Genomic DNA, 14,332 nt, shown 5'->3' with positions numbered 1-14,332 from the left:
GAATCTCACCATGCCAATTAATTTAACCCTTCAAATGTCGATTTACATGTCAAATGTGACTGCTTTATTCATGTAAAAAACACAAAAATGGCTTAATTTGTCCCATGTCTTTTTGCTTAATTAGATTTTTGTTTTAAATCGACAGACACAGTCTTGGGTATTTCACTGATTTTGATGCTCTCTAAATCTCTTTAACATTCCGATTATAAAAAATACAATCATGTGACAAAAATATCCACATTAAACTGTCACTGAATTAGTGTCAAATAATTGTTTCTTCTTTAAAACACTTAAATCTTTTTGTCAGTTTCAGCCCTGTTCATTTAAATTAATTATTTAATAATTCTAACAAATTTACCACTTAAATACCAGTTTACTACCAAATAAAACAGATTTTTATCTGGGTACAAAAAAGGTTTATTTCCATAAACTTTATGCTATATAAGCATTTTATCATCAATGGACACTGTCCGACATGTCACTAATGGACAGCAAAGTTAATTTTGAAGCATTTTCCCTTTCTTTTTAGTGTACAAATAAAAAAAAGCATCCATTCATGTTCAGTGACAAAAATGTCCACATCAGAAAACTGCCGGTAAAACAATAAAAATCTTTTTTTCTACTTTAAAAGACTTAAATCTTTTTACCTTATTAAGTCCTGTTTGTAAAAAACAAATACCGAAATATATTTTAAATAATTTTTTACCCTTTAAATGCTGATCTGGGGGCACCACCCTTAGGTCTAATTTCCATGCACTTTATACTTTTATCAATGGACACAGTCGAGGGCATGTCCCTGATGAAAAGCAAAACTAATTTTGATGCATGTTAGATTTTTGAAAAATGACAAGTTAAATAAGAAAATACAAAATCATGCTTGTTACATCAAGTGACATAAATGTCCTCGTATAAAAATAAATAAATCATAAAATCAAAATTTAAAAATGTATTATATTTTTTAACTTTAAAAAAATACAATATTTTCAGCATCTTCAGTCCTGATTATGAAAGTCAGTTATTTAACCATCTCAGTTGATTTAACCCTTTAAAGGCAGCTTTTGCTGAGTGAGATTTTTTTCTATCAATGGACACAGTATAGGCCATGTCATTAATCAACAGCAAAACTGATTTTGATGCATTTTTTTTACAGTGTCTAATCAAAAAAAAAATTGCTTTCTATTTTTGGTGACAAAAAAGTCTTCATAATGGCATGACAGACAGCCTCAACAATTTTTTCAATATTCAGCAGCCAGAGTCCTTGGACAGTAACAAATTTTAAAGTTTACTGCTTACCTTTCTCTTCTTGAGTACAATAATGTGCTAGTGATGCAGTGTAGTTAAATGTCTCACTACTGCCCTTTTTTGTTGTTGTTTTGTTTGTCCTTTTTTATTTACTTCCTCATTCTTTATAGAAATCTAAAAATCTCGATAAAATATATATTTTTTTGAAAAGTCTTTATAGAAAATTTTTTTTTCTTTAAAAGACTCAAATATTTTGAGCAGCTTCTGTCCTGTTTATGAAAATAAATAATTTAAACATGCTTATTGATTTAAACCTTAAAATGCTGATTTGCATGTCAAATAAAACAGATTTTATTCTGAAAGAGATTTTTCAGCGATGCACACCGTCTCAGACATGCCATTAATGAAGAGCAAAATTGATTTTAATGCATTTTTTCACAGTGTTCAATTCAAAACAATCCCACTTGTTATGTTTAGTGACAAAAATGTTCACAACAAAGCACTGCCGATAAAAACTCACAGGGACTGAAACCTTAGGTATTATGAAGTTTTAGTGACCATGTACCTTAAAGGTCCTCAGGAGTCTTCTCATTGTGACCCACCCCTGTACTATCACTGCTCACCATCTGTATACCTGGTGGAGTTATATAACCACTGAGCTGAAGGTTGAGTTTAATAAAGCAGCTAATAGCTGAGTTTGCTCTTTCTCTGTCCATTAGAGGCAGTAAAACCATCTGTATACACCACACTGATATTTTAGCAAATCATTAAGTTTTATTTGCTAATCGCTCAGCAGGCCATTGTACACTTAAACAGATGCTATGTAAATTTGTCTGTGGTTTAGCCTGTGGCTATTTGACAAATACTAATCCAATATTTAGCTTTGATTGAGCTCCAGTTTGCTTTTTAACCAACTCCTATAGGGGATATGTACAGGCAGTTAACTCTGTCTGCAGTGTTGGTTGGGTTTTAATCACAAATGCACGAGCCTGCTGGTTATTAGGTTGAAAGTAGAATTAGTGGGCTGAGAAACAACAAGACAAAGAGGGTAAGACGCTCTGATGAGGAGCTGAGAAGAGCTGCAGAGTGAGATGATAATGTTGTTTGGGTTTGCCACCAAGTTTGACGCCTTTTACACAACACATCGTCATCTGTCATACTGTTAAAGTAAATAAAGAATAAATAATTTCCTGCAACTGCAGAATGATTAAACATTCAGCTTGTTCACACCAACCAGCAGCTAGAGTTACTGCTAGAGTGACTGGGCATATGGACTTAAAGTAATATCTCTGTATTTCTATAGCTTAAAGGTGATACCTGATTTATAGCTTGATTGAAAAATTGAAAAATTGAAAACAAATGCTTTTCACTGAAAAACAGACTGATATAATTCTAGTAAAAATCAAACCACACTAAAACCGTGGCAACAAAGAAGTCCCTCATACCAATATTGGGCAATTTTAACTTAGGTTTTAGTTATCAAAGATTGCTGGAAAACTCCTACACACTTTCTCTCTACAATCATAAATGCCACGTGTCTCAAAATGATCAAATGTCTGCTTTTTTAAATCAAAAAGTACAAAACTTTCACCATGGTTAGTCATATTTAACCAAAGAGAGAGACAGTTTTGTCTGAATTACCCAAATACATCAGCAGCTTTTATACAAGTGTTGAAGAAGTGAGGGGAAACACTCGCTTCCATCCATTTTCCCAAATGTTGCCAACATCATTGTTAAATGTAGACAGTGAAGGAATTTGCCTGCAACAAATGACCCAAAACCTGGTGTCTAGACTTCTGTTTTTGCTGCACTGGTATCAAAAAGATGTCAGAACCAAATGGACAAAAGTATTCAGACACTTGACCATTACACCAACAGCAACTGTAAGGACATTGTATTAAAATGCATGTACTTTAATAACAACCTCCAGTCTTCTTGCAAGGATTTCCACAAGACTTTAGAGTGCTTCTGTGGGAATTTGAGCTCATTCATTCAGTAAAGCATTTATGATCTTTGGCACGGATGTTGGACCAGAAGACCTGGCTTGTAATCTCCATTCCAGTTCATCTCAAAGGTGCTGGATGGGGTTGAGGTCAAGGCTCTGGGTGGGACAGTCAAGTTCTTCCACACCAAGCTCATCAATCCACGTCTTTGTAGTCCTTGCTTTGTGCACTGGTGCACAGTCTTGTAGGAATAGGAAGAGGCCTTCCCCAAACTGTTGCTACACAGTTGGAAGGATAGCATTGTCCAAACTTTTTTGGTATTTTATGCACCATGCACCTTAGAAGTCGTTGACCCCCTCTCTGTGATTTTACATGGTCTTCCACTTCCTGGCTGAGTTGCTGTTGTTCCTAAACACTTCCGCTTTCTGATAATATCGCTTATAGATAAATATTCAGCAGGGATGAAATTTCAGAGTTTGCATCCATCCAGGCACCACAGTTGAAGTCATTGAGTTCTTCAGAACGACCCATGGAGTCTGCGTGGCCAGGCGCTTGATTTTAAACACCTGTGGCATCAGGTCTGATTAAAACACCTGAATTCAATAATTAACAGCTGTGACAAATACTTTTGTCCATATAAGTATTAGTGATTGCTACATCTGCAGAAAAGAGTGTTATTAATCACTGGAATATCAAACAACCGGACAAACATCTCGATGTTTAATCTCATGTTTTCACAGTGTCCCTCTCCTGCAGCAGGATGAATTTTCAACTTGATATCAAACAGTCGGTGGATTTTCTCTGGATGTCTGAGCGAATGTGAACCCTCCGGCTCAGCAGACTCAGATCTGCCTGGCAAACAGATCATGTTGCTATAGAAACAGTGCTAATAATGAAGTCTGTTATTCACGCCTACAACACGGCAAGCTGTGGTCGGAAACACAAAGACAAACGTCTGAGTAAAGGCCAGAGGACTCCAGGATCACCAGCTCCTCTTTCAGATCCTTAACAGGCTAAAATGAATTCATAGACCAAGCCTGATGATACTCGTATTTGGAATAGAGACCCTTGACCTCCTGAATGCCTACTAAAAGACAGGGGTAAGAGTCAGAGAAATTAAAACGAACATGTAGATCTGAGCTAATGTGTCTAATGAACTAAAGAGATAACAAGCAGAATTTACGAGTGGAAGTACACCCTAGTGTGTGGAAGGACAGTGACCTTTGCTAGTCAGAAATACAGATCAGATGTGATGTGAGACTTCCTCTTAGATTCATCCAGTGAAATGAATCAATTACAGCTGGTTAGTTTCATAAATGGATCAGATGCTGGCAGATGAAATTCTCTCCCATCCCACCGAGGACCACTATCTTAGTCCTTGGGGACTTGGCCCCCTTCCACAGAACCCTTTACATCTTTGTCTAAAAAACTGGGCCAGTTCATGAGCCAAAGGCACACTTATACAACAGAATGGGTGAGGAGATAAACAGGCTGTCCCAAAACCAAAAAGGTCACAGCCAGCAGAGCCATCGACGACTGTTACATCAGGTCTGTAAAGGTTTGGTCTTTGGGAGCATGAAGTCTGCACTAAACCTGTTTTACTGTTTTAACTTAAAGAGGGGTTGGCCTTCAGAGCTACAGCTGAGATATACCTATGCCTTTTGTACGTCAAGGCCTATGTTTACTGTTTGCATTCAGATACCTAGTGACTGCATCCAGACTCTTCTGCAAATAACAGCCCATTCATCATTTCTGTAGCTGGGTTTCCATTACAGTTTTTTGCAAAATAAAAGCGATATTCCTTAAATTTCGATTAAGCACAATAGCGCTTCGAATGCATTCCCATTGAAGGGAGTTTTGGGCATAGAACTTGCAATTCTCATAAAGTCTCATCTCGCATGAATCCGCTGCAGGGAAGCTTGACGCTCAAAACCTGTTGCATGCTGGTACAGTTTTGGTTACATCTACGGCGGTTGCCTTGATAATTCTGAACAAAAGACGAAGGCAACGGATGGTAGTTCAGAGGTAAAGTCCGTATGTATGGCAAAAGCCACGCATAAGGGTAGAAGTATGATGTTAAGAAAAGTCTCGTCTCTTCTTCTGTCTACACGTACCGTGCCATGTTGTCTCAGAGTGACTGGTCACGTGACACCGTATGTCAGGTCCTGTGACTTGTAAATGTGAAAAAAGTGTTTCCATTGCACTTTTGCGATATATTTCTATATCAAAACGCCTGAAAAACCTCCTCATGAAAGCATAAAAACTTTTTAGCGACATTTTAGGGGTTTTTCGAAATTCAGGTGTTTCCATTATCAATTTTTTCATTGCGCTATTTCGATTTTGCATATTTCCAAGTGTAATGGAAACCCAGCTTGTGACTCTTACTGTGCCTTTTTATCCCTACATGCTCAGTGCAGTTGATAAGAATAGCATCTTAAACAGCCTTTCTCCCTTGTTCCATCATAAACATGCTTTTAAAGGAAACAGTGATACACTATTTAGCAGAATGACACCAAAAGTTTTCTGTAAATACGGGATCATTTCAAGAAATGTCCGCGTATGCAGGAAACCACTGAAAACCACTGAAAACTCTGTAGTATCTACGCCAAGCCTGTACGTGGGGCTGTATTGCTGCCATGGAAATGCACCAAAAGAGAGAAGAAGATCACAGAAAACTGCCACTAACTTTCTCCTGGTTGCCCTTCTAGTTTTTCTCCGCGTTGGATTAAGAACGTAGGGTGTATGCTGTTCGCTGTGGTGGTAAAGGAGCATCAGATCTGCTGTAAAAGCCAAAACAAACTCAGTAGCTTCTGCAGCACGAACACACCCCTGTAATCCACCATTGTTGTTTTGGTTCGATATGTGCATTGGGCGTAAGTGGTCAACACTATGTGTGATCTAACCATTTCAAGAAAGATTCAGTTGGCTGTCCACATGGAGATTACAGATTTGTTCACTCTGGGACCCGGTTTCAAAAAGTAGCATTTACGGCCTCCCACAACACCGTTTCTGTGAGGATGAAACACCGATATGACAAAAAATTTTTGCGTATACTCTTGAATTCGTCTCCGTGTGGACGGGGCCTAAAAGGAGCAGGAGTTCCCATCACTTTAAGCGAGGCTGGACAGATAAGAATAAAGCCATGTGTTTTCTTTACTAGAAGAATTCAACGGGTCATGTCAGCTGATGAGCAGTCAAGTTACAGGCTGTTTCAGATGCATTGATACCACCTATTGGCAGAGATACCTAAAAATGCACTGAAGATGTTCCACATGCAGTGCTCAGCCAAATTTTACAAGAAAAAACTAACTCTCCAGCTCTTCAATCTCTGAACCAGTGTTAATTTTAGCAGCTATTTTTACTTTTAGTTTTAGTCTTTAAATGAGATACATTTTATTTTTAGTCGCATTTTAGTCATTTCTATCCTTTTTAGTTTTAGTCTAGTTTTAGTCAACGAAAACTCAAAACATTTTAGTCTAGTTTTAGTCCATAAAAAGTCCTCAGGTTTTAGTCCTTACCTTTAGTCCAAGCATTTATTTTCTTCCCTAAATTTCGTACCAAATCATGGTACTGTGTTCTATGCACTCTGCCAAACCTGCTTTCTACAGATGAGAGGCAGAATAGCTACAGATGCATTGTATTTAGACAGATTTACTAACAGTGGAGAAATATCACAGATTTTGAATGTCTGATGAAAACTAAATTACATTTAGTCTAGTTTTAGTCATTTTGACAAAAACTAAACTTAGTTTTTGTCGGTTTTAGTCATCACAGATCTATTTTTGTTAGTTTTTGTCTAGTTTTGTTGTGGAAAAAAAGGCTGTCGATGAATAGCTTTAGTCATAGTTTTAGTTGATGAAATAAACACTGCTCTAAACTTGAATTAGAATCCAATAGGGGTGTAAAGGTATGTGTATTTGTACCAAACCGATTCAGTACGGGCCTCTCGGTATGGTACAGACGTGTACCGAAAAGAAAACATGTGGAGCCAAGCTCATACACAAAAGGAAAACCAGAGAACAACTCAATGTCCTCAAAACCACAGCAAACGACAGCAACAGCCTGAATATTCCCCGATAAAAGTGTCCTGTTTAGGAGCACTTTGTTTCCCAGTAAAATACAACAGTGGACAAAGACAACCGACAATAGCGCTGACATTATTCTGCAGCTGTGTTGCTGAAGCGTGTTGTCCAGCGGACCAATCAAAGCAACTGAAAAGCACCACTCAAACAAGAACATCACTGTAAAGAGGAGGAACAGCTAAGTCTTGCCAGCCGGTTATAAATTTCTAATTCTTTATGATCGTTTTTATTATAACAATGGTGCTCTGGCTCTGTGAATCAAATTAATTTTACCTTCATATGTCAGCCTCGAGAGAGGGAGACGACTCTGCAGGTGCATCCTAGGTAGAGATATCCTCAGATTTCATACGGCTCTAACCTCTTTATCTGCCAAGATGGGCTATGAAAAGTTCTCCCAAACTTTGTAGTAGGTCCCATTGATTTAAAAAGTTATCCAGTGCTGACGTCTGTGCTGAAATTGGCAGGAAAGACGCTAATTAGCATATTTAACAAGCTAAAGCACGGTAGTATGATGATGCGTTCAAGTTGGCTGGGAAATTTTGGTGTTTAAAGAAGGGGTATAAATATGTCAATGAATCAATGAAAATAACCTAGTAACTCAAAAATGTATTTATTTAGTAATATTTTTAATCATTGAAGAACTTTTGGAAACAGGTTGCTGCATCATTAATAATATAAATGTAATTTATTCAGCCTATTTATTTTAATACAATTTAATTCAAAAATTTAAATTACATTTTATTTATTTGCTTCAATTACCATACTGAAATTTTTCTGTACCGTTACACCCCTAGAATCCAACACTACTGCTCATTTTCTTTAAAGGATAAAACTTTGAAAACATATAGAAGTAGCCCCTGGATTGTAGATCTCTGGATGTATAAAAATAAATTGAAATCTTGTACAAAATTAACAGTTCTTGTGCAAAAAGATGCATGAAATCACAGTTTGACAGACATTACACATCTGCTGTTCATCATTGTCTGAGAAATGGAGCCATGCTTTCCACCGCTTTAGTCTGTTTTTGTTTCTGTCCGCCATTTTTACTTCCTCCTCTTCTCTGTTGTTTGCACTGTGCTTTTTAAGGCACAGGAAGTTAGGCATTGATAAGGAAATTGATAAGATTAAATGTAAATGATGCTGATGGATTGAACCGAAGGAACCAGTTCGCAACTGGAACCGGTTCACATCTTAAAAATAGAACTGTGACCATTTCGCTCAGACTTTTGGAGTTCAGGAGCAAACAGACAGCTCAGCTGAGCACTGGTGGAAATTACTGCAAAGCAGTGCTGAGCTGGTCTGAAGGTTAAATGCCAAGCTGAGGAATAATGTACAGCCTCCTGAATGCTGATGAGTCAGTGTTGATAACAGCAGCATCAGCATCTGTCCACTGTTTCTGCAGCACAGTTCAGTACATGCTGGTGTGCCTGCATTTACTGCAACTGATCACCTTCAGCTCCATCCCCCCCAGCAGATACTGTTGGTTTAGTCCATTGAGGCGCCTTTTGCTTTTGCCTGCAGAGCTGCTCAGTCAGCATCTTGACTCAGCTAGCCATGCAGGCCGCTGGGCTTGGCTAATAGCTTGAGGCTGTTACATAACGTCCAAGGGGGAGTAGGGGGATGGGGGTGGGTGGGAATGGGAGAACAGAAGTGGAGGAGTGGCAGGACAAGTGGGGGGATGGGAGCTATGCAGTGGTGCAATGCAAAGCACATGCCTGATACCTATGGTGCAGAGCAGAGAGCATGCTACGCGGTGTTATGTAAGAGGCAGCATGAAGGATGTGTCGAAGGAGCACCTCTCCCTACAGCTCAGCCCACCACAGCTTTCTTCAAATCTGTCCTTACATTCCTCCACTCACGAGGACAAACAGCTCATCAAGACTCGTAGCTCTCGTTTGAATTTTGACAGCCGGAGAGGCTGGGGGGCATTTTCCACCAAACCGGATCAGACTCCCTTTGAGCAGCCATCTAATTTGTTCTGACTCACTGACAAAGACAAAGAGGTAGCACCTCCATAGAAAGGATAACCAGAGACCAAAACCTCTGTAGAGAACATAACCTCTGTAGAGAACATAACATCTGTAGAGAACATAACCTCTGTAGAGAACATAACCTCTGTAGAGAACATAACCTCTGTAGAGAACATAACCTCTGTAGAGAACATGACCTCTGTAGAGAACATAACCTCTGTAGAGAACATGACCTCTGTAGAGAACATAACCTCTGTAGAGAACATGACCTCTGTAGAGAACATGACCTCTGTAGAGAACATAACCTCTGTAGAGAACATAACATCTGTAGAGAACATAACCTCTGTAGAGAACATAACCTCTGTAGAGAACATGACCTCTGTAGAGAACATAACATCTGTAGAGAACATGACCTCTGTAGAGAACATGACCTCTGTAGAGAACATGACCTCTGTAGAGAACATAACCTCTATAGAGAACATAACCTCTGTAGAGAACATAACCTCTGTAGAGAACATGACCTCTGTAGAGAACATGACCTCTGTAGAGAACATGACCTCTGTAGAGAACATGACCTCTGTAGAGAACATAACATCTGTAGAGAACATAACATCTGTAGAGAACATAACATCTGTTGAGAATATAACCTCTGTAGAGAACATGACCTCTGCAAAAACATGACCTCTGTAGAGAACATGACCTCTGTAGAGAACATGACCTCTGTAGAGAACATAACCTGTGTAGAGAACATTAGCTCTATGGTTATAGATGGGAAAATGTGGGAGTACTGAGCTACAATAGCAGGAAGCTCTGGCAATGAAACAGTAAAATAAGAGCTAACTAACAGTGATACATCAGAATGGAGTTGACAATGGGGAATTTCATCTGGCTGTAATGAAAACAGTTATAAAGGGCAGGAAGGCTTGGTGCTCTGATAAGAGAGCTATGACCTTCAGGGAGCAAAAACAACTCTGCAGCTCCTGTGGGAGAGGAGATGTTGATGTAGAGGAGAGGGGATTCCCTCGCTTACTTCTTTGCTACTCCTTCAGTATTAAAACCAGAGCAACTTCTGAGTTGATTGTACAGCCAAATTCTGTCTTAAAGCTGTCTAATGCTGAGGTAAGACTGCATGTAAAATGTAAATAAAAACTAAGTGCATAAATATGGTGCTAGTAGTCTCACAGTTGGTGAAATGGGGATCACCTGAGTGCAGTGAATGAGTTTCAAGTGGTTATAGTATAAAAACACCTTAGGTCCAGTCACTGGTTTATCAGTATTCCTGACTACCATTACACCAAAAAGACAAAAGAACACTCCAAGCAAATCAGAGAAAAGGTTACTGACAAGCGTAAGTCAGGGGATGGATACAAAAACATTTCCAAGGTACTGAACAGTTCAATCCATCAGCAAGAAATGAAGCAATGTGGCACATGTAATTTGCCTAGATCATGCCGTCCTCACAAACTGAGCGACTGTGCAAGAAGGAGACTAGTGAGAGAGACCATCAAGACACCTCTGACTACTCTGAGGGAGTTCCAAGCTTCAGCAGCTGAGATGGGAGAGACTCTGCAGACAACAACTGTTCCCCGGGTTCTTCTCCAGTCAAAGCTTTATGGGAGAGTGGCAAAGAGAAAGACACTGTTGAAGAAAACACAGATTAAATCTGGACTAGAGTTCACCAGAAGGCATGTGGGAGACTCCATGGTAAAGTGGGAGAAAGTCCTTTGGTCTGATGAGACCAAAATGGAGCTTTTTGGCCATCAGACAAGATGCCTTTGAACTTTGAATATCCCACCATCTACAGTCCAAAATATCATCAAAAGATTGAGAGAATCTGGAGAAATCTTCATGAACAAGCGACAAGACTGACAATGAATCAGGAGGCTTGTGATCTTCAGGCCCTCGCAGGCCGCTGCATTAAAACAGGGCCAAAGCTAATTTAAAATGGACTGATGCAACATGGAAAACTGTTCTGTCACTGGTCATATGAATTAAAATTTAAAGGTTTGCTGTGTCTCAGAGTCTCACAAATCCATCTCATGTAGAGCATCAGAGTGAACAACAATCAAGGCCATATCTGGAATACCTCACAACCCCCAACAGAGTCGAGTGTGTTTGAGGTTTCTTTCTTTCATCCACGCAGTAACAGGCAGATAGAGCCGTTTGAGCATAAAGGTTAAAGTTTTTCTCCTCAACTCACTGACTTTTATTTAAAGAAAAGTCAATGAGTTGTGCCAGAGTAGGTGTCAAACATTGGTCTAAAAACCTGAAAACCCAGTCAGAGAAGTTTGAGATTAACTAGTTCAGATGGACTGTACAGTGACTCGTTAAATATTTACTACCTACAAATGAAAGTGCATCTTTCAAAATCATCCAAACATCTCCTCAAGTTGGTGAATAAACCATCATTTAAATTATTCTAATATAATAATGAAAGATGACCAAATTATTTGTGTTACCTTTATAAAGCACCTTTTCACAATTCATACTGAGCTGTTTGCTCAATAGGGCACAGACTAAACAGAGAGAAAAACAGACTAATATCCACACTACAAAGATCTGTACTGTTTCAAACAGACACCATGAATGGTGGACATGAATTCTGTTCCCTCATTTCGGAGCTTGAAAGTGTGTCTAACTATTATTGGGTTCTAACATTGAAGGTATGTTTTTGTGGCACCTTTTGACAACTTTTCCCGTCCAATTTTGCCACCATTATTTGCTGCTTTTCATTAATGTTGTGCAGATTTTTGCCTTTTTAAACTGTTCTTGCCACTACACACCAATTTTGCCACACTTTAACCTGTTTCCAGCACTTTAAACTCATTTCTGACACTTTTTAATTCCATTTCCCCACTTTTCTCTGCCCATTTCTTCTATTTTCAAGACCTTTTTGTCACTTTTACTGTTTTGTCACCTCTATTGACCCATTATTGCCACTTCTACACCCATTTTTGCTCGTTGTATCCACATTTCACTGTTTGATAAGTCCATTTTCTAATCAGTTTAAGCCATTTCTGCCACTTTCTGCCTATTTTTCTGCCTGAGTCAACCAATTTTTGCCAGTTTAAATAGATTTCTTTTTTCCACTTTTTATGACTGTGCTTTGAGTTCTTTTCTTTTTTGCCTTACCTTTTTCCTTCCACTTTAAATCCATTTCTGCAACTCAAAAAGTTCTATTCCACCACCAGTTGTGCAAATTTTTGCCATCTAACCAATCCTGTTATTTTTTTTTTTAAGATTTATTTTTTGGGCATTTATTAGATAGAGGAGGACAGTGGATAGAGTTGGAAACAGGGTCAAGAGTGGGGGAGAGACATGCAGCAAAGGGCTTCAGATTGGATTCGAGCCTGAGCCACCCGCGTACATGAGGAGTGCCTTTAACCACTAGGCCACCTGCTCCCCAACCAATCCTGTTTTTAAAAAAAAGGGATTTACATATTTAGGAACTATATACTACAGCACTAGTTAGAGCCCCAGAAAACTCTCTCCTTTTCCCCCCTTATGGACGGCCTAGTAAACATTCACAGGTTTAATATCACCCTGTTGTACCATGATAGCGGGTACATTTAAATATTTTCCATTTTTTAAGTAATTTATCTCCTTTTCTTGGAATATCAAAGCTGCTTTTCACAAAATAAAGGGGGAATTCCTCAAAATCTCTGGGAAATTCCACAGAATGTACACATTTTCACAAGAAAATGGAGTTAAATATATGTGCTTTGTCTTGTCTCTTTGTTTTATTGGATGTTTTGTTTCATCTGAGTTCCAAACTAGAACATTTTTCTTTAAATTCTCCAATATTTGGGTCGTTACTTGTCATTTAGAGACTGTGGTGGGTCCTATGAACACCAGCTTAAACAGCATTTGGACAATAAAGTATTGTGTGTATTACTGCAGTGGTTAATTTGTTTTAAGGTATAAGTCATATAAACTCAAACTAAAAATGAAGGGATCATATTAAAATCAGATTTTAGGCGTGACTTTGTTAAAGGATCATCTCAAACAGACTAAACGGTGATAGTAAACACTCTTTAGTTCGACGCAGCTTCATTCAGCTGAGCAATAAAGCTCACTTGCTGCAGCACAAAGAGGCTTCAGCGCGATCAGATCGTCTCAGAGGTCACTGATTGATGACTGAAACTGGCAGAGAGACAAACAGACTTAAAGCCTGTGAATTGATCTCAATCACCGCAGTGAGAAGAGTGTGATGCTGATCTGATCCCTGCAGGTTTATATAATGTGATGTCCAGCCACCACATGACCTTCGAGGATTGCCGGGGATTACATAAGAGTGGACGGCAGGAATCAAAGAAGATAAAGCTCTGTAGATGGATAGTTAGATGGCTTTGTGGTGTGTGCCACGGCTCTGACTCCTGAACTAATTCACCATGAGAAATCCAGCAGCCATGGAGCCATGGAGCTACGACTGTATAATCTCTGTCATTCATTCTCTCATGAGCATTATCTGGAAATAGCCTCCTTCCTTCCGGATCTTCTGACGTCAAAGCAGTGATAGTGGTAATCAAATTAAACCTCTGTGTTTCAGCGTTGGGTTAATTATACTTTTTCCTCTATAAGCAGAGACAAAAATGTTCCTCCCTTGGGAGTGACAGATGCAGGGAGAGATAAGAGGAGCAGATGGGCAGTGGGAGTTTACACAGCACAGTCAGGGATGGAGAAAGAAAACTGTTCCAGTTCATTTTGTTTTGATCTCACATGTGATGGATCTGATGTTTTCAAAATCACTACAGTGGAGTCTAATTGGCTGATATGAAATAAAACTAAAGATCTACTAGTGCTTGGCGGTAATCACCAGTAAAATTCTGCAGCAGGATGGATTTTTGCAACACTGTCATTACTGGTCTGAATGGATGCATGTCAAAGTGTGCACACAAACATAAACACATGACCATACAACCAAACGTCACCCACTCCTGTTGTTGTAGTAAACGTGTAGCTTAGTTTAAAAAATGCCGGCTCTTTCTTCTCCAAGTCTGATGTCTGTAATAACAGTAACATACAGCGAGTGTCCTCACTTTGCACAGCATCCCTGTTGGCCTGTCTGGAGCTTGAACATACGCTGGTACAGTCA

General features: G+C 39.0%; 1 protein-coding gene across 3 annotated transcripts in view; it reads right to left on the bottom strand.

Moving 5' to 3' along the window:
* cdk19 (cyclin-dependent kinase 19) overlaps positions 1–14,332 on the bottom strand; it is a 121,373-nt gene that overhangs the window by 36,507 nt on the left and 70,534 nt on the right. The gene's annotated exons all lie outside the window — the stretch shown is intronic.

The sequence above is a fragment of the Cheilinus undulatus genome, linkage group 14 (genome assembly GCF_018320785.1).
Source record: "Cheilinus undulatus linkage group 14, ASM1832078v1, whole genome shotgun sequence".
NCBI classification, from domain to species: domain Eukaryota; kingdom Metazoa; phylum Chordata; class Actinopteri; order Labriformes; family Labridae; genus Cheilinus; species Cheilinus undulatus.
Note: the sequence above shows the minus strand (reverse complement) of the source record. Positions and strands in the feature narration are given on the sequence as shown.